This window comes from Athene noctua, chromosome 5, assembly GCF_965140245.1.
Source record: "Athene noctua chromosome 5, bAthNoc1.hap1.1, whole genome shotgun sequence".
Lineage (NCBI taxonomy): Eukaryota > Metazoa > Chordata > Aves > Strigiformes > Strigidae > Athene > Athene noctua.
The window spans coordinates 40,304,523-40,324,438 of NC_134041.1; the positions used below are offsets into that span (position 1 = coordinate 40,304,523).

General features: G+C 44.7%; 1 protein-coding gene across 11 annotated transcripts in view; it reads right to left on the reverse strand.

The window, feature by feature from the left end:
• Positions 1-6,794, reverse strand: part of ZMIZ1 (zinc finger MIZ-type containing 1) — a 363,155-nt gene extending 356,361 nt beyond the window's left edge. For 10 of the 11 annotated variants that reach the window (XM_074907136.1, XM_074907146.1, XM_074907140.1 and 7 more), the window contains exon 1: positions 6,184-6,303. The gene's annotated coding sequence lies outside the window, so the exon portion shown is untranslated. Of the gene's footprint in view, positions 1-6,183; positions 6,304-6,677 lie in introns of those variants that run through there. The other variant, XM_074907137.1, reaches the window with a different exon arrangement.
• Positions 6,795-19,916: the final 13,122 nt, after the last annotated feature.

Genomic DNA, 19,916 nt, shown 5'->3' on the forward strand with positions numbered 1-19,916 from the left:
AATAAATAAACCCTTCTGATTAGTTATGAGCCTATCTAGAAATCTCTGAGAGATGGATACCATGTGCTTTGCCAGCCAGTCGGTCATTGCAGACCTGAAGCCTCATAGGAATAATGAAAAAAAAAAAAAAATCCAAAAGACAACACAAACTTGTTGTCAACCTATTTCTTTTTCTCTTAGTCCTCAAACATATATGTTTTAACCTAATCAGCAAAGATGACAAATGATATTTCACAGATACAAAAAGCTGAAATATGAATGGGGCAGAGTGTATCCACATTTGTGCACTAGATCAACCAGTTAGTATTCTCTAGTTAATGCTATCCTGACCAAGCTAACTACTAAAAATAAGTCACCAGAACAGTTTACCAGTTACCAAAGAGCTGACAACATCAGAACAAGAAAAATTTGAAGACCACCAAATAAAAACAAACAATTCCCACACTGGTTTTGCACGACGCTGTCAGATGCACAGTCTGTGGCTTTCATTCTCATGCTATCTTTGATGACACATATGAATTATCTATACGTTAGAGTTGTTCCCCTTCCCGAAGTCAGACCCACAACGCTGCTGCTCTTCTCTGGCAAAAAAAAAAAGCTTGCAGCAACGACAGTCCCTCTGTGCTGGCAGCTAATACTGACTACCAAGAAACTGGAACAGGGAGAGGTCAATACCAGTATGCATCAGGCAGCCAAAGGATCGCCTGGGTAGGTTTCTCAGGAATGAAGAAGGGTGTCTTAGCATGAGGACATCGGTTTTATAAATCAGCTCTCCACCATCCACTGACATATGTTATGTCAGGAAAAACAACAACAACAAAATCAAATAAAAAATCCTTATTAAGACAAACAATGAGCAATAGAGGTAATCTAAATCTACTGGTTTATGAAATTTCCAGAGATTTGTAGCACTGTGCATATTAATGGGTTTTGAGCAATTTCTTTTCCTCCTCCCCTACTGTGTTGAACCAATAGCATTCCTGTTTCACTTTGGGAATCAATTCAAAGATACTCAGTAGAGTCAAAACAAACCCCAGATTACCAACCAAGGGATATGCTTCTCACATTTATCTTAATGGAATGTTAACGTGATAGTTTGTATGTGACTACCTCAATATTAACACACTACACAAAATTCAAAACAGCTCAATTTATTGAATTATCTGTGGAAACGACAGAAGTCTATTCTCGAGCTTAGATATTTCATTAGATCTGAAACCTTACTTTAAAAAGCGTCAACCATCACCCCTTCCCCATTGGAAGGGATTGTGTTTGGATGTTCCAGGATTCAATACAAGAGTACAAATCAGTACTTCTACCTTCTGCTACAGGTCTAAAATGTATAAGCAACTAGAGGAAACTATAGGTGAGCCAGATGAAGTGATCACCTATGTGTGCCTTCTGAAGGGCAAGTTCTTTTAAGAATGAGCCACCCCCCTGTGGAGTAACAATTTCTGTTGACAGAGGAGAAATTAGATGGAAAGTGACACTGTCTGCCCAAGAACGACTTTATCTTTTCTAGTAGACACATGATACCCATACAAATTTGCCCTGCTCCATAAAGAGAAGGGTAGAGGCACTGGCAAACCTCACTTTTGTAGACGATGTAAACTTCAGTGTAACTATTAGAACCAAAAATAACATGTAACAAGTGTAAGACCATCTCCTGCTCTCATAATACACTACTGCCTCCAACAGTCAGGCTGTGGAGATCCATTACAACCCATTGCCTGGACATTTCTCTTGCAGACTGCAGCACCTCTAAAATATTCTAACATTAACCAAGCTGGATGCTAATGATCATGTGAAACCCAATGGAAATAAAGAAATTGAAAATCGCTTCATAAGAAGTTTTTGCTTTTAGAAAAAGAAGGGGGGGAATCAATATTACAAAACAACATCTCAATTTACAAACCTTTTGTTTTTAAGCCAAACCATTTTAAAGCAGAAATGATTTCTAATACCACTGACAGCCTCAACTTATTATCAGCAGGAAAGCGTACATATACCTACATTCAATGAAAGGAAAACATACAATATCTAAGAATGAGGTGTGTCAGTGCCCATCTGTGGTGGTCTGTATTGATGCACTGTTCACTGTGTTTTCCCATAAAACACACCTAAATGGATAAAGAGGGCTTGTGTTCCTCATCCCACAACAGTCAGTTGACAAGAACAAGCATAAAACAAACTCTAAACTCTTCAGCAATATTCTTGCCGCTTTGCTGTAATACAGGATAGCATTTCACAAAAATAGGTCTAACTAGGAGTGAACAAATCAGCCAATTGCATAGTGGTCAAATTTGTTACCACAGGCATTAACTGCAGTCCTACTTATTTATGAGAAACAGGCTTCCCAGGTAAAGCCATAACAATCCCAGCTCACTCCCTCCACAGCATCTGATCACCCACGTCGTTGCAGCAGCACAGCAGGCACCACGAGCTCCTGGCCAGCCACTACATCCATTTCTCATAGTCACATTATCTTCTGTGCAACTGGAAAAAGGCTGGATGCACATTGTCTTGAAGCCTATCAACACCACTGTGGAAGGCAAAAGGAATTCCAACTTTGTTTCCTTTCTGGGATCTATTTTTCTTCCTTTTCAGGAAAGAAATCAGGCTTTCCAGGCTGCTAGTACAAACATCAAGTTGCTAAAAAACAGCCAACATTGTCTCCAACTATAGTATCAGTGATGTAACAGCCATCCCTGAGGTGGTGGGTTGGGCGGAGGGTTTTTTTGTCCACACAAAACCTTTGGAGCCTATAAAAGTGGAAGAGATTTAGGGTAAAGGGCAAGCAACTCCCAGGAAAAGTTATGAATGGAAACACGCTACAAAGCCTCCTCTCCTTTCCACCCCTTGCAACCACTGCCGATCAGGACAAACCTTTCAAATGCTACAGAAACTATGTTTTACAGATCTATTATCTTTTGTGGGTTTCTTAAAATATTCTAAAAACAATTTGTATGCTGCATTAAGATTGCAGTTTTATTTCATCTCAGCACAAAACACTCGCTGTATATATACACAGCAACTCACTTCTTTCCTGAAACAAAGTTTTCATTGATCCTTTGCCACAGACTCAATTATTGTTTCTAATCATGATCAACGTTTATTTAAGGTATTGGGGACTGTAAACAATGTAAACAATAAAAGCATCTGCCTATGTTGACATGAATGTCATTGGCAGGATAGATACCTATATCGACTGATTCCAAGGGCGTTCTTTTTAAATTCTGAAAGCCCAAAGTAAATTTAAATGACAATTTACAGAATAATCTTTAAATCAGCCACCTTTTGAGGCAGTGTTACCGAGAGCAAGTAAAAACCACAATCTGTCAATTAAATCCCAGAAATTTTTTCATTGTTTTAAAACATGTTCTAGAAAGACATCTTCCTTAAAAAAAAAAAAAAAAAAAAAAAAGGGTGGGGTTTTTGGTTTTTTTTTGTTTGGTTGGTTTTTTTTTTAATGTGGGAGATTCTGCAAAATTCCTGGTCCTCCTCACACCCATGAGGAAAAACAATACTCTTGTAATTTGGCAATTATAGATACATGTGTAAAAAAAAGCAGAAATCAAGACCTTTTAAGATTACATTTAAAAAGTAAAGATAAAAAGAAGAAAGATCCTTGACTGTGGGATATTTAGAGAACTTCAAGTCATGTTTTCCATAGCCTCATTTTAAAAATAAGTGGCCTTTTCTTTCTCCTCCCCCCCACCCCAAACTCCAAGGCGAACAGTCACCAAATGCACTCAACTAGCCTCAAAGTCACACGTGCTTCATTGCAGATCTTGCTTTCAATGTGTCTTTTGTTTGATGGCTGGTGTTTCAACATCCTCAACTTCAACAGAAAAAGGTCAGAGTGAGTCTTCTGGCATTCAGAGACCTGCTATAGGCCCCGCCAAGAGAAGATTGATGCCATAGTACATTTCCCCCAGTCGAGAGAAGTGGAGATTTGAATCTGAGACCAGCTATGTTTGTTAGAGGGATCTTTCTCCCAAAGACCATCAGCGGTGTTTAGTTTCACTATATTCCTCTGTGAAACTTTTCTGTTAGTGCTGGTAATACTCTGGAGTTAAGAGTTCTGCCACCGTGCCACGTTACTGCCCCAGTATCACGACCTGAACAGGTTCCCACCATTAAGAGGCTTTAGTCATACATCCCAGCCTAGAGCTCACTCTTTTTCTTTTTTTTTCCTCCCTCCCCCCCCCCCCCCCCCCCCCCCCCCCGGTTTTGCTTCACCTCTCGGTTACCCCTGGTGCCCTCACACCTGCTGCCCTCGCCTGCGCTCCCCTGCATGGGGAGGAGAGGCTGCATCACTAACCTTCCAGTGCACAAGGCCAAGGTCCATACTGCAGCTAGAGAAACGCTGTTGCTAAAGATTCCTTAAAAGCTTTGGCACTTCAAGGCAGTTAGAAGTACTCAACCAGAGCTGGGAGCCAAGGCTTTGCCACAGCATTAATGGGCTTTTGCCCTTTTAAATTTTATAAGCCTGTCGCCTTTCTGATGCACACAGTTTTATTCAGAGTCCTAAATGGCCATTTCATATTTAAAAGAAAGCTTGCATAGGTAGCACCCTAAAACTACCCCAGGTCATTCATCTCCCCCGCTCTCCTACTGTCTCTTAGGAAACCTTTGATAGAGCATTTGTTCAGGCTGCCAAGTTAAATCCTCTTCTCTCGTGTCAATGCATTGAAAAAAGCAGTCAGAACACCAGCTTCACTCAGGCCTGCTGAAGTAAATGGAGAAAACCAATTCCTCTGGCACTACAGAGCCATTAAGCCGCTTGCAGATTATTAACTGAAGCACAAAAATATACACCGTGCACAATCGGACGGCAATGCGGAGCTATTCCTTAACTTAGCTCCAGTCTCAATAAACTGCCTATACTGCTGCAATTTGTAATCATTTGTGCAGCTGCCGTAACTGTTTAGCGGGACCCCGACAACCCCAGACAAAAGCCGTTTCGCGGCGATGCGGGGGTCACGCTGCCACCGCCGGGCGCGTTTTCACTTTTTATAAACATGGTAATAGGGGCTGCGCTCGGAGGAAACAGCCCGAGACGCCTCCCCACTCCCGTGCCCCTAATCGCAGCCTCCAAGGAAGCACCGAAATTATACTTCACACGTGCAAAACAAAGTTTACAGTCTAAAAACCCGATGAGAGTAACAACTTCCTCCCCCCGCCCCAGGCTGCCTGACTCCCTTCCCCGCTACCGAGCCAGCCCAGAGCGCTATCCCGAGCGGCACGGGGGGAATAAAAGCGTGGCTGGATGGCTCCTATTTTTATGTTTACATTCCTGAAGTGTCTTTTAACTGACTGCCATTCCCCCCCGTCCCCGCGGGCAGCTCCGCCAGCCACCCCTGTCAGCGATTCCCCCGCTTCCCTCGCACAAAGGCAGGCGGGCGGCGAGCGGCGGCCGGGCCGGGCCCCCCCTTGCCTCTGCCCCCGCGCCCCCTCCCCTCCGCCCCGGCGGCTTCCTGGACAGATTCACCGGGGGGAGGGAGGAGAGACGGGGAGGGGCTGCTCCTTCCTCCTGCCTGGCGAGAGAGGCCCCGGTCCCAACTGGCTCTCAAAACCCAGACACAAGGAATTTACACCCAGGCAAGCTTCCCGGAGCCCGGAACACAGGCGCAAGCTCCCCCACGCGTCTCCCGAGCCCAACACGCGCGGCCGGGCACGCACACACGCCCCTTGCCGCGGCCCCGCCGCGGGGCTCCGGCCCGGCCCGGCGGCGCTCGCCCCGGCCGGGGGCAGCCGCCGCCCCGGCCGCTTTTGTTTTTGCGGTGGCTCGGACGCCCGCCCGCCCGCCCGCCCCGCGCCGCGGCTGCTGTAAGTTCGAGCCGGGCCGGGTCCCCCCGCGGCCCCGCGACCGGGCCGGGAAGGGCATTACCCGGGCAGAGCCGCCTCCCCGCCGCCGGGCCCGGCTTCGCAGCAACCCGCCCGCCCGCACCACACTCCCTCGGCGGGGACAGCCTGCCCCTTTAAGAAGTCTCCGCACATTTTCTCCCCTCGCAGAATACATATGGTTGTTTTGGTTTGGTTTTTTTTTTTTTTTTTTCCCCTATACACCTATTTCCCCAGCGTGGCCGCTCCATTGTTTCTGCTCCGCCGAGACGCAACCCCTGCCCGGCCGCGAACGGGGAGGTGCGAGCAGGGAGCGCAGATAGACGCGAAACTTACCTACAGATTGCAAAGAAGCCTTGCAGCAGCAAAATAATAAGGAAGAAGGCAGGCAAAATCCTCTCTCCCCAACTGATTTGCAGCTCTACTCGGGTATTTTTAAATAGATAATTTTGTGTATCCCCCCCCTTTCTTCCTTCTCCCCCGCTTTCTTTTTTCTTTCTTTCTCCCCCCCCCCCTCCTTTTTTTTTTTTTCCCTTGCCCACAGACAGTGAAAAGGAGCTCAATGTTAGTGGGTGAGTAAGTGAATCAACTAGCAGAGAGCACAGCAAGTTGAAGTGTCAAATTACATTGGCTATTCTATTACCAAAGGGCCATGCTTTGTGGCTGCTGGCAAAATCTGTCCCAGATTCCTATCAGAAAGGGAGCTGCCTCCTACAGGGATGTGCTTTCCTTCGCCCTCTCCCTTTCCCTCTCCCCCCCACACCCCCCCCTCCCTAATCACACAAAGTTGAACATCTTAGATGCAAGTTAAAATACAAATATTGTCTTACAGTGTATTTTAAGGCGGGGATTCTCGTTTTAATCTTCCCAAATACCAGGCATTCGGAAACCCTTCCACTCTGGAAACTGAAAGCAGGAGGTACCTATCCTTTCTGTATTTGTGCACTATTAAATAGGGGAAAACCACCCCGGACCCGCTGTACTCTGAAGCACGCGATGCCTCCGTCTGTACCGTCCTCACGGGGGAATTTTTACAGGAATGGGAGAAACTACCGGGCGGGCAGGGGGGATTGCAGGGGAACGCCGAGATATCCCGCTGCTCCGTGTACTTCATTTCAGGCGCCGCGCCCCCCCCCCTCCCCCGCCGCTTTTATTGCCACCATCGCCACCCAGGTAGGAGCGGGATTCTCCCGGGGGTCCCCGCCCGCCAGCGGGGTTCTGCCGCGGAGGCCGGGCGGGCGGGCGGCGGTGCCCGGCGGGGCGGGCCGGGGAGGCGGCCCCGCCGCGAGGGGAGGAGGGGGCCGGGCCGGGGCGGTGGCGACCGGCCCCCCCCCGCCGCCCTCAGTGCGGCCCGCGGCGCTAACAATAGGGCGTGTGTTTTGGGGTTTTGTGGGGTTTTTTTCCCCCCCTCCTCTCCTCCTCAGGAAATCCAGACCGATTTCCAGGGAGAAAATAACAAGAAACCGTCCTTGTCTGACGAGCACCAATCTGTTAAAAAACATCTCCCTCGACTTCTCTTCCCCTTGATAAAACACTTCCAGGACAATCAATATTTTATGATGAGTTGTTAATAAGCCTAATATATTCATCCCTGCTCCAACGGGGCTTGTTAGATTATGCAATTAAGATAAGCAATTTAAACGGCCCTGCGCAGCTCTTCACTGGTCACATTCGTCTTGTTGAAGGAGGAGAACGATCTGGACTTCCAAGAGATGCCGGGTTACTCGGGGAAAGGTTTTTTTTTTTTTTTTTTTTTAATGCGTGCAGTCGGAATCGCGCGTTACTGCCGCTCCCCCCGCCGGCCTCCCCCGGGGCTCTCCCGCTCCCCCCGCCCCGACGGCCGCCGCCGATGCACGTACTGATTTGCATGGGGCGGTTCAGGCGCGGGGACGGCGGCGAGTGGGGCCGGCCCGCCCGCCCGCCCGCCCGGGGCCTCCCTGGGGCAGCGCCCCCGCCGCCCCGTTCATCTGCGTCTTCGCGGCTTCCCCAGGAAAGCAAAGCCGCCCCGCTCTGCTGCCGCTCTGCCCCCGCTGCTAGCCGGCCCCCGTTCGCCGCGGGGGGTGCAGGGGGGGACCCCGTAGGCTCTGCGCCTACCCTCCGCCCCCGAGCGGGGAGGCCGAGCGGCGGCCTGCGGAGGGAGCCCCGGGCTGGCGGCGCCCACCCCCGCGGGGGGGGTGTGCGTGTGGGGGTGTCGGCCAGCCGGCGCGTCCCGCCGCTCCGGCTCGGCTCCGGCTCCGCGTTTTGCGTGCGGCCGCGGTGTCAGCCGGGGAGCGCCGAATAACAAAGACAAGTTTGAGAGCAGCCGCCGCGCAGGCTGCCAGTGACGTCAGGGAACAATGCCGCTGCCAGCCGGCCCTCCCCGCCGCCCGCCGCCCCTTAAAGGCGCACGGCCGGTCCGCCGCCGGCACGGCGGCCGCAGAGGCAGCGAGGGAGGGGGTGGCGGGTGGAGGGCGCCCCCCTTGCACATCCGCACACCCCGCCGCGGGCTCCTGCGGCCCGCTGCCCGCCCGAGCGGGGAGCGGCGCCCAGGCTTCGTGTCACCGCTCCCCACGGCTGCCCCAGAGGCGCGGTGGCTGCCCGCCACCCCCCCGCGGGGCGCCGGCCGCGGCCGTGCGGGGAGCGGCAGCAGTCGTGGCGGCGCGGCCTGAGGCCCAGGGGCAGGACCCGCAGGCCCCGCTCCCGGGCGCCGCTCTCGGAGCCCTGTGCCCGGCAGGGGCGCGTTGTCCGCAGGGCTGGGCCCTCGGGGCTGCGCCCTGGCCTAGGAGAGGACGGCCCCGGGGGCCAGGAGCCGGGCGCTGCCACCCCCTGCGCCTCCACCGCGACTCTCCCGCCGCTCGCTCTTTACTCCGCGCTGCCCTCCTCCTCCCAGAGCCCCGCCAGCCCCTCTGACTTTAGCCCGCAGTCCACAGCAGAGAACAGGGATCGCCTTCGGTCGGCGCAGCCCACAAATCATATTCCACTCCTGCGCGGTGTTTGATGTCCGCTATTAAAACAGCCGCTGAATAAACTCAGCCTTTTAAGTATCCGACAATGGCACTGTAGCAATATAGTCATTTCCTGATAATCACACAGATGTCATTGCATCATACCTTAATGGTAAATTAATCTGCAATTAATGTTTTTCAAGGCATCAGGTTGGTAATGTGTCAAACGTTCTGTCTTGGACACAGGCAAAGCCAAGCAGTAGATCAGATGTTTAATTGCTTCAAACCACCTTACAGAAATACAATGTTAGAAACTAAACGTACCTCAGTGCAGAAAAGCAATTACAAGGGAATAGCCTGTCCACTGTACTTAAGCATAACTTTCACTGATGTCATCCAGACAGAAAATAGATTGGTAGTAACACATTTACTTTTTCAAGCTTTTTGTACTTTTGCTGCAGAATACTTCCTACATCACCACATCATGCAGGATTTACCAGTGGCATCATCCTGCCATCTTTCTGAAACTAAGTTGCTTGATCAGTACATGGCTAGGAAAATAAAGGTCTTGCAGGAAGTAAGTCTGGCCACTTAGCATTGTGCCCCCTGAACCCGTCTCTACTAAATGGGTGTTGCCACACACTGATCAGGGGCACCAGAGGGGCTGGCAGCAATACCCATCCAGAGGGGACACGCAACTGCAATAGCCTTGGCCCCTCGCAGTCATTAGGGATCAGACAGCACTTGTAGTGACAGCGTTAACCGTCATGGCCAAATCCCAACTGCTACACCCACCTGTTCAGAGCCCTTCATGGTCTCAGCTGCAGGAGACATTCCTGATTTCCCCCATAGGCTGTGTTAGTCACCCACTAGGTTTTGGCCCAAAAGTGGGTGCAGCAGTCAGTTTATCTAGTATATTTATCAGTTAGTCTGTAAATTAAGTTTAAACTCCCTAAAGATTAGGAGGACCTTAGTTTTCTCTGACCTGTGATGATATGATTCATGAAATTGGAAAGCTGCCTCTAACCCATGTCAATATGCTTTCTTTCAGCCAGGGACTGGGCTAATCCACGACAAAGAATGAAGCACTTTTGTAGCTGCTCTAGCTCACTGCCGGTTGCCTGCTGGGGCATAAAGGGCAGACTGGTCACTTGGACTGAAAAACAGGTTTAGGAGTTTAGATGTATGGCAGGGCTCGTTTAGGTTATTCAGTGGTGTCCCAAGAACATACCTGCGAAGAAAGTTAAGCTGATCAGCCTCATTTTCCAACGCTATTGCAATGTCAGAGCAAAGCAAAAGCACTAATTGCAACATGATCAAGGATTAGGGCCTTTTTGCTGTTTTAAGAGACCAAGCTGCTTTTTGCAAATGAGCACTCTTGACAATTTCAAGGTTGAAAGTTGCAACTAGCCTTTAAACCAGAAGCTCCTCAAACTTCAGCGCATGTTCTCAGATCCTGGCTTAACAGTCTTGTGCTGTTGCAGTAGTGGAGCTTTCAGTGAGCAGGCAGTTATCCACATTATTCCACACTCTGTGGTGGGCCTGTCCACAAGGGATTAGACCAAATCTGCTAACCTCATTTCTGTTATATAACCTAAGACAGATCTGAACTCTTTTCTCCAGAGGACTGTATGTTAAACCAGAATATCACCACCCCCTAACCCTCTTCAGCTGCAGTTCAAATTAGGTTTTGCTGCTATCAGAATTCATACTGTACCATAATGAAAATGTAATTGATTGAGATGGCATGTAGACATTGTGTCTAGACATACCCAGGTTACTGGTATACAGGTTTTATCAGGTAACTGCTGTCAGTGCAGCTTTTCCCAGGTTAGGGTTTAGTGCAGACTGGGGAGACCAAAGGGAGTAAGTGCTTAGACCGCAAGTCCACACTGAGCTGTTGGGTGCTACAGCCGTTAGTAACTAAGCTGCCTAGTTTAAGAGCTAACTCAAGTAAGCTCAACATGGACTGCAGGTATAATATGCACAAAAGAACTGCCTGTGATCAGTGTGAATTTCATAATAGGGTCTGACATCAGCATTGCTTTTCTTGTAGCTGTTTGCCATAGTCATGTCAGTCACACACATGGCACCACCACACCTGGTGCTCCCTAGATACATGTTTTGAAGTCTTCTGTTCATCCATCAGATACCTCATTTACTCTTCTGTCATAACCCATGGGCTTATCTCATGCAAATGCTTAGTTGGATCAATAATTACACTGAAGTTTAGCTAATATTCCCTCAAAATGAGGGAGAGCATGTATTTTGACTTAACAAAAGCATGAGATGCCAGGAGTAATACTACTGGATGCAGTTAGATTACACTATTGTGAAAGAGAGATTAAACTTAAGCGAGGCTGCAGTCAGGCTGTACACATTTTGCTATGCACAGTGAAAAATTGGTACAGTTTATTGAGGACTATGTCCATTTTTATCTTTTCCTTAATAGTATGGGAAAGAAAACAGAGTTTATTTTGATTGTTAAATTAGAGATGAAATTGCTATGCAAAGACATTAAGGAAATTTGTAGTTATGCAACTGGAGTCCTAGAGGAAAAAGTAAACAATTTTACTGAGAAAAACAAATTGGAAACAATTACAAGACATTAAGAGGGAGGTGGTTGGAGGTTTGGGCTTTTTCTTTTTTTTTGTTCCCTTTTCCTTTTGAAGGCTGAAAACATGGGCATATCATCTTAAATTTGATCCCTCTTTGGTCCTTCTCAACCTATACTGCCTAAGTCACATAATCATTTGTCACTGAAATGAGGGACTGGATTCCTCCAAAGGAGCTTCAGTAGGACAGGGAAGGAAAGGAACATCATCAAGGCATTTTTTATTCACTAAGGAAACACATCTTTTGTGAGAATTTACTCACCCTTCCTTTTACAGGCACTCTTTCTGAAACAAGCTGCTACTTATGCCAGTCTTGTGCAAATCATTCCATGTACTCAGAAGTTTAAAACTCTTCTTAGGGGCTCTTTAGGGTGCCATGATAAGGCAACATATACACTCAACAAGTCTCTAGTCTTGCCAACAAGTGTCTAGTCTTGTAAACACGAGACCCAAGTAACAATGACTCTTGAGTAACCACTGAGAAAATTTGCACCCATGGCTCTGTTAAGTGTGGGGTATACTCTGAGAAGGATGAGAGCTGTAGTTTGCAGCATTGTACTCAGCCTTCACATGCACACCATGCTGGATTAAGCAAGGTGATTTGATTAGTTTGGCAAAGAGAATAAAGCCTTTATCATGTAGGAAGATAGCACTGAAATCCAGGATGTATGCCTTCAAGAGTCAAGGATACAGCTTAAAAACAAAGAAGATCTGAAAGGATAGGAAGAGAAGGCATACCATGTGCTTATAACATACTGAAAAGGGACTTAACATATGTGAGCTGAGGAAATGCAGCATTGTAAACATGCTATTTATACAGTGCCAAAAGTATACTTTTATGAGGAATAAACATTAGTCACCCCAGTGCGTACAGTCTTTCCTTCTAAAGGAGATAAAGACATTGCCCTGTCAGAGCCAAATCAAAGTCCAATTTCAAGAACCAAGCACACCTCAACTTTGAGAAATCTCAAATCAAAATTTGATCTGGGGTGAAGTCACTTGACTTGTGCAAACCTTGCCCATAAAACAAATAGCTTCCAAACATTGCAACTGAGATTTGCCAATAGGGACTTCAGTCGCTTCTGTTGTTATTATACTATTTTCTAGCTACACTGTACAGTTTCAGAAGGAAAAAGTGAAAAAGAAAATAAAATCTTATCCAAGTTTAAACTCAGGGGAATGTATTTAGGTGGAATATAATTAGCAAAGCTGGAAGATGGCCAGAGTGCTATGTGCAACATCATGCTCTTACAAACAAATACCCAAGGATTTTGAATGACCACAAATGTCAGGACCTTATTTTTAATCTCCTCCAAATAATGCAATTGGATAACCTTATGGAAAGCCAGACATGCCTATAACTACCTTGAGAGTATTTCACATGGTATGCTAGCAGAGACATCCATGGTATGAATTCTTCTTTCATAGATGGTAGAGGAAATACTACTGTGCCTTTCTATCATTTGACTACCTACTGGCAGATTTTGACAATAAGCAGGTCTTCTTTTAGCCTCAATGAATTTTAATGAAAAAGGTAATGAGATTTAAAAAACGACAAATGCAGCCATGTGTCAGGCATGAATGTTGAATTCTGAATCCTACTTCTGTTTCTCTCTTCAGCTCATCTCTGACCCAGTCAGGAGGCAGAGATGACAAGTAACACCAGTACCAAGTGGAAAACTCTTAGGCTGAACTCTGGTCGGAGTTTTTGTGAGAGCTTTTAGTCTAAACTGGCTGGCCCAGCAACGTGAAAGGAGAGCAAACAACAGTAAAATTGTTGTAAGGACAGTGAGGACTGCTTTGTATCAGACAGAGTTTGCCAGAACATTATAATGCTTCATAACACAGCTAATCATGCTAAATAAAATGTAGCCTTAAACACACTTAGGACTAGATTCTCAATGGGTCCTCCCATTTAGCATGCAGCTTTTTTTTTTTTTTCCCCTAACCAACTATTTTGTACCACAAAGGATGGCTAATACAATTTTGGGGAAAAAAAATCATAAAATATGAATAAATAACCATAAGTTGTTTAAACAAATAAACATTCTGGGGCATGGGATTTTATTCAGTAATTGCCATATTGGTCATAAAACATGCCTGAGAGCCCGAAGTATTACTTTATTGCATTTAGCAGCAACAATTACCCTCTGAATTTTTCACTGCTTTAACAAACAGTATGATTTTTCTACTCTTGAAGAAGAGGTAAAAAAACAAAACAAAACCCAAGCACTTCTGTGTGGCTGTACACTCCACAGGCATACAATGAAAGTGACCAAAAGACCACCAAGGCTTGAAATGTGATTCATAAAGTGTAGGGGGAAAAAAATGGAAAAAAGCAGCAGACAATTTTTCTTCCCATTCTGGGGGACTATGTAGGGCAGAGGGAGCAGTGAAAAATTTAGTAATAAGGCTCTCTCGTGAAAGTACTACAGGCAACAAATTCCTTACAGCTGAATAGGAGAATAAGTGCAAAATTTAAGACAACAGGAAGAGGTGTGGTCCCTAATACATCATTTGCTGTATTTTATGGTCTGTGAGCCAAGAGAAGGCCACTGAAATTCCTAGAGAACAGAAGAGCTACTGAATTATCAGGCTTCCTAGTGCTTGGGATTTTTACATTAAACACTTTTCTATAAGAAAAGAAGCATATGTTTTGCAAGAAAGGGCATTCATGAGCTGAATTTTTCCCCCATCATAATTCAAAGGTTAATTAAGATAAATAATTAAGTAATTTGGAAACACTTGTTTTCCCCCAGTAATAAACATTCACCTAAACATGGCAGCCAAGGGGCATGATGAGGACTCTAGCCATACAGACACTTGTAACTGGAGGAAGAGTGCAGATGTGATAGAAATTTGGGAATTCTATTCAGGTGAACCACAGATACCAACGCAGCACAGTTATCTCACAATTTGGATAGTTAACCCATGGGTAATCAAGAATTTATGGTATTGTGCTAACTGCAGAAGCTACTGCATTCCGGAAACGTTGCTGGGAATATTTATCTTGTATTTTCATCTCGCTAGAACTCTAATTTGGACGGCTTATTGACCTACTTTCAGTATGGCACGGCTTTCAGCATGTTAACCCCCCCATCCCCACTCATAGCCTTTCCAAATAAGTGCAAGAAAAAGAAAGAAGTACAGATGTCGCTTGTGCATACAGTCAATGAACCCCTCCCCCACTAAAGTTCAATAAGGATTGTTAGTACATCATTGTAGCTGGTAATTGTGTAGGTACACATGGTAATTGCATGTATTTGCACTAATTATGTAAATGCACAATAATTAAAGCTCCAGGGTTTTCATGGTAAATTTTTAAGACACTCATGGATTTGTCATGGCAAAAGTGTCAGTCATGTAACCTAGTGGGAAAGGGGAGGAGGAGGAAGCTCAGGAGCACATGCTTCTTAAATATAAAATACAGAGATTTTCCCATAAATAAGGGGATAGAGGACACTACTTCATCATGAAATACAGCTGTCATGCCTAGGCACTGTTTCAGAGTCTCATATCAGACTTTAAAAAAAAAAAAAAATCTAAAAAAATCCCAAATCACATTGAGTTTTTCATGGTAGGTTAAAACTAAAGATCAAGCATTCCTCCACTTTCTCCACTTAAAGTCCCAGCTTTTCCCCATTTAGCCAGTGAAAGGCAGGAGGAGAAATGAATTTGTGCTCTCTTTTTGCTACTGTGGTGATCACTTGCTAATATTAGCAGTTTGCTCCCTCTCCCAGAGGCCTCCACTAAATATGTCAGTAGAAATATCCTGGCACTACTTGGATTTCAATCGATCTCCCAGCATGGTGTGATGCCTCAGAGCAGGAGTTGTATGCTGGAGGTTCAAGGTGTTTTCATCTTGGGGTTTTCCTCCTTTTCTACCCTCCCCTAAGACTTCACCCATTCCCTCCACCCTCAAATGTTCATAGGCAGACTTGCATGTTTCCTCTAGCAAGCACCTAGACTTTCCTGCAAGCTCTTCCCCAGCACACCAAGAAGGAGCCACCCATTCCTCCCCACGCTACAGCCCAAGGCCAAGCGTGCCAAGCACAGCTGCTCATCAGGGCCTTTGCTGCTGTGCTCCAGGGACCTTGACTCCTTAACAACTTCAGCCATATGAAGAAAACACAGCTTTAGAAGCGTGCAGTGTTCGCCTCCTAATACCAAGACAGCAAATAGGAACACCCATTGTCCAGCTGTTTAGCTGGTTTTAATCAGATCTGACAGCAAACCTGAGCAGCTCCCTAGAACAATCCTGTTATCCTTATACCAGGAGCACAACAGGCTGTTCAAGAAGCACAGCAACATAAGATAAGGTGCTATGAATTCAGAACACTACTAAGCATTTCACACTGAAAAGCTTTCTGTTTCAAAACACATCATTTGAGAACTTAATCACTTAAGTGCTGTTTTTTTCAGTTACTGAAAGTTATCTACATTCACAAGATCCAAACCACTTAGCATCAACTTGACTTACACTTAATGCATAAATATTGTTTACACCACCACCACCCCCATTTGATTTCGGGTGTGATTGTGTCGCCCCTGCACAGCTACAATCAGACTCATTTGTACACAGCTACCCGTCTTCACTCATAGACACCTCAACAGATAGTCAACACAAGAGTTTTAAGCTACCAAGACCTAATAGCTTAAGGCAAAACACAAAAGAGAGCTTCCTCAGGATTTGCAACAAAGCTTTGAGAAGATTTATAGGATTTACAACCACACATTGTTACTTATTTTAAACCTAACCCCATATACAGGGATCAAAAAGCTCTGTGTTTGTAGCACCTACCTTTACTGCAACCCAGCACATCACCAGCCATATTTCTTACCTATAGGACTGAAGACAGGCTACTCTAGGATAACAACAGATATAAAACCATAGCCTAAAACACCCATAGACCTGCACTACACTGCAAACCTCTCAGCCCTTCCCTAAGACTCCATGTAGGACATCCAGTGGCTAATTTCAGGCAGGTTTTTAGTACAGCTGTTTCAAATTGGCTACTCAGCCACAGCTGGAGCAATAATTAGTTCTTTCTTTAATACTTCCTGGGCTGGAGAAGTTGTCAGGATCTATTTTTTTTTTGTTTTTAATACTTATTTTTGAATGTGTAACCTGCTAAATGTCTTTGTCTTAAAAAAAAAAACCCCAGCCAAACCCCAACCTTAACCCAAAAACCCCTTCTTCCCTCAAATCTCCATACCCCTGTTTCTGAGGATAGAACTAATAATGTTTCTCACTCAAAACATAAGGGAAATAAATTACTAGAGCTACAGTGGAATTGAAATAGTGTATTATTCCTCATGCTCTGAAGAAGTTTCATATGATTCAGGTGCTTTTTTTTAAAAAAAAAAAAAAGTGATTTTGAAGATACTCTTTAAATTTTAAAGCTAAAATTAAAGAAAAAATGTAGCTATGTGATTAAAAATTAATCAAAGCTAGCACAAAATTATTTTAAAAGCAGCTTTTAATTGGTGGTGTTCAATCAAACAAGAGAAGCTGTCTAGGACAGAGACTATTTTCTACTTTGCTTCTAACAATAGACATATTTTCAAGGTTTTTATTTCTTATGTTAATAAGAATGCCTATATTCATACTTGATAGGGATTAAAGATGGTAAGGTGTCATTTTAAAATTTTCAATTTGCAGTAACATGCTTTTTAATTAATTAAGAATCTTGTAGGAGTACAGAGGATTTCACACAAATGCCGTCTTTCTGAGAAAAGAGAAGTATTGCTAAAACAGTGATCTGTTGTATTAATTTCCTGTAAGTTTTCGGTAAATTCATCTGTTCTTCAGATAATGGATGGTGGATGCCTAAACCCACAGAATATGGGGTTTGTGGGCACAAATGGAAAGCAAGCAAGTTGGGTTACAGCTGGTGCACGTGTTCTGTGTGTCTGTAGGGAATTTATTTCATATTGTCTTTGTTGTACAGCAGCATTGTGAGGCTAAGTTAGAGCTTTAACTTGTGTTAATTCAGGACGAAAGGTCTCTTGGATGTTTATGTCGAGCGGCAACTTGTATGATAAACACTTGTTTGCAGCATTAGGACTATCCAAGCCGAGTAAGCCTGCAATCTAGGAAGGTCCCTTGGACCTGATACTCCTCCGCATGCTGCCCAAATATATTTGCATAAGCAAGAAAAACCTAATACCTCTATTTGGGGGAGACTTACAGGTCACAAGGAGAAAAATGAATTTGTCTGGGCCCTAGGGATTTTTTAAAGGACTAGTGAATTGAAGGCATTTGTGGTATCTACTAATATTATTCATATATATCTTTTGGTATCTCATACTCCAGCTGTGAGCTGCAATGCTAGTGATGCCAGGCCTGGTGCAAACACACAGTTGTTCTCTTCATATTGCCTAAATGTCACTGTTGATTTTCCAGTATGTTTCAAAGATCTTTTTATCAGCCAGGTCAACACCATCATCTGCATTTCAAATATGGGAAAACTGTATCATCAAAAGGTGAAATGACAACAGTCACCTAGAAGACCAATAGAAGACAGCAATGTAGGTAATTTAGTGATAGTCCTGCTCTCTCTTCACTGCTCCAGTGCAAACCACCTTCTGTGAAGCATCTCTCCCGGTCAGTGCCTAATTTGGTTAATCAGATTAGCAAAAGCAGTTTGCTGCTACAGCTGATGTTTACATTCCTTAACGAGAAGAGTTGCATTGTTAACTAGTTTGAAAATCATGTCCACAGTGTCTCAGATCGATAGCTTGGACATGAAAATGCCTGCAGTTAGCAAACAGTTTATTTAGAAAATAAACATCTGTGTGACTCTCTTGGCCTGCATAAAAAATATGAATAGATATTGTTAAAGGCAAGTAGATCTAAGTAAATACAAATATATACATATCAATGTACATCAGAGGTGGTGGTTGTGAAATGAACTGGTTTCTCTGAGATCCTCTCACGCCAGAAACGCTGACACAGCAGGTTATTTAGGTAGGGACTGTTGGAATATATGAACTGTGGCTACTTCACTCTGTCTGCAGTGACTTGTGTCCTTTCCTACATATTTGCAACCCAAACACCGAGCAACAGAAAGTCTTGCAAATCTAGGCATCATGATTTACTCAAAAATCAGTGGCAGATGCATGACCAGAACCTGTACCTGAACCTGTTCCTGACAGGGGAAACTGCCTTGTCAAGTGCCTTGTTCCAACAAGTCAGCAACAGTGTCTGCATATTTTAAATCCCTGTGTGGAGTCATCGTCATTTAAATGGAATTTAAACCACCTGAGTGTGTCATCCTTACTAACCTGCTACAAACTGTCTTTGGACTTTTCCCTTTGCGGAGCAGGCACAGCCCTGTAAATTCATCCCTAGTGTGACCCAAAGCTGGGCAGTTATTTCCTAGTTGCTGTGTCACAATATATGGCTATGAAGGGAAGCATACTAACAGTTGTTTGTTTGCTGTGCTTGTTCTTTTAAGGAAGAATAATAATGCTATTGTTCCAAGCAGAATTACAGTTGTTCCACTTTCCCTTGCCCTTGAAAATTTAAAAGCAGAAAAGTAATAATTTATGCTATTTCTTTAGCTGTGGGTTTTATTTTATTTAATCTCTGTACATACACATTTTTCCAGTATACATGCTGCAACAGCAGCCATTTGATTTCCTGTTATTGTTAATGATTCTACATTTTTTTGTCAGTGTTTTGTTTTAAACTGAGGCTCATGCAGCAAGTTTGACTTGAATTAATGTCTTCCTGACTTTTGATTAAATCCTTTTTATGAATGCTACTTTCCATATTTCCTTTGTGGAATTTTTCTTTTCTTTTGACAGCTGGCATGCAGCAGTTAGATCCTGTCTGATGAGTAGGGGACAAAATAGTCCATTTAAGTGGCTTTAAGACCACTTACTACTACATAGACTTCACCTTTAAAAACCTGGAAAATCCCCAGACCCATCTGGAAGCACATATAGCATACATTGTATGACTGCTTTTATTGTGTTTTGTTTAAATACTTAAAAAAAACTTGTAGATGGAAGCAAGAAAATAAAATTATTTCTGTTCAGACTTCATAATCTCATGTGATGGGGAGTGCAGAGGCTACCAGTGACACTCCAACATTATGTCCTATACTGTCTTGGTAGGATTTGAAGATTAGATCAGTGGAGTACCAGGTAACCTCACCAAAGTACTGAAATAACAAGGCACCTTTGCTAAAAGAAATCTTAGTGAGGAGAAAGTACAAATTCTCAAGCTGCCTGTACTGCTCTATCATTTTCACAGGTGAGAGAAATCCCAGTTATGGGCAATCTGTGCTAATGCAGCCCACCCTCTCCTCAGTGCTGCCTCCTTGTATGATATTTTAGAATCAGTCCTTGGGGACTGAAGGGAGGCTTTTGTCTGGCCTACAGAATGAAAAAGAGACCAGCAGAACAACCAGCCTCTCACATGGTAGAGATGGAAAAAAGCAAAAAGTGATTAAAAAATTCCCTTAGCCTGATAATAAACATCCCTTCTGTCTTGTTTTAAATTGATCTGAAAGAAAGGGTA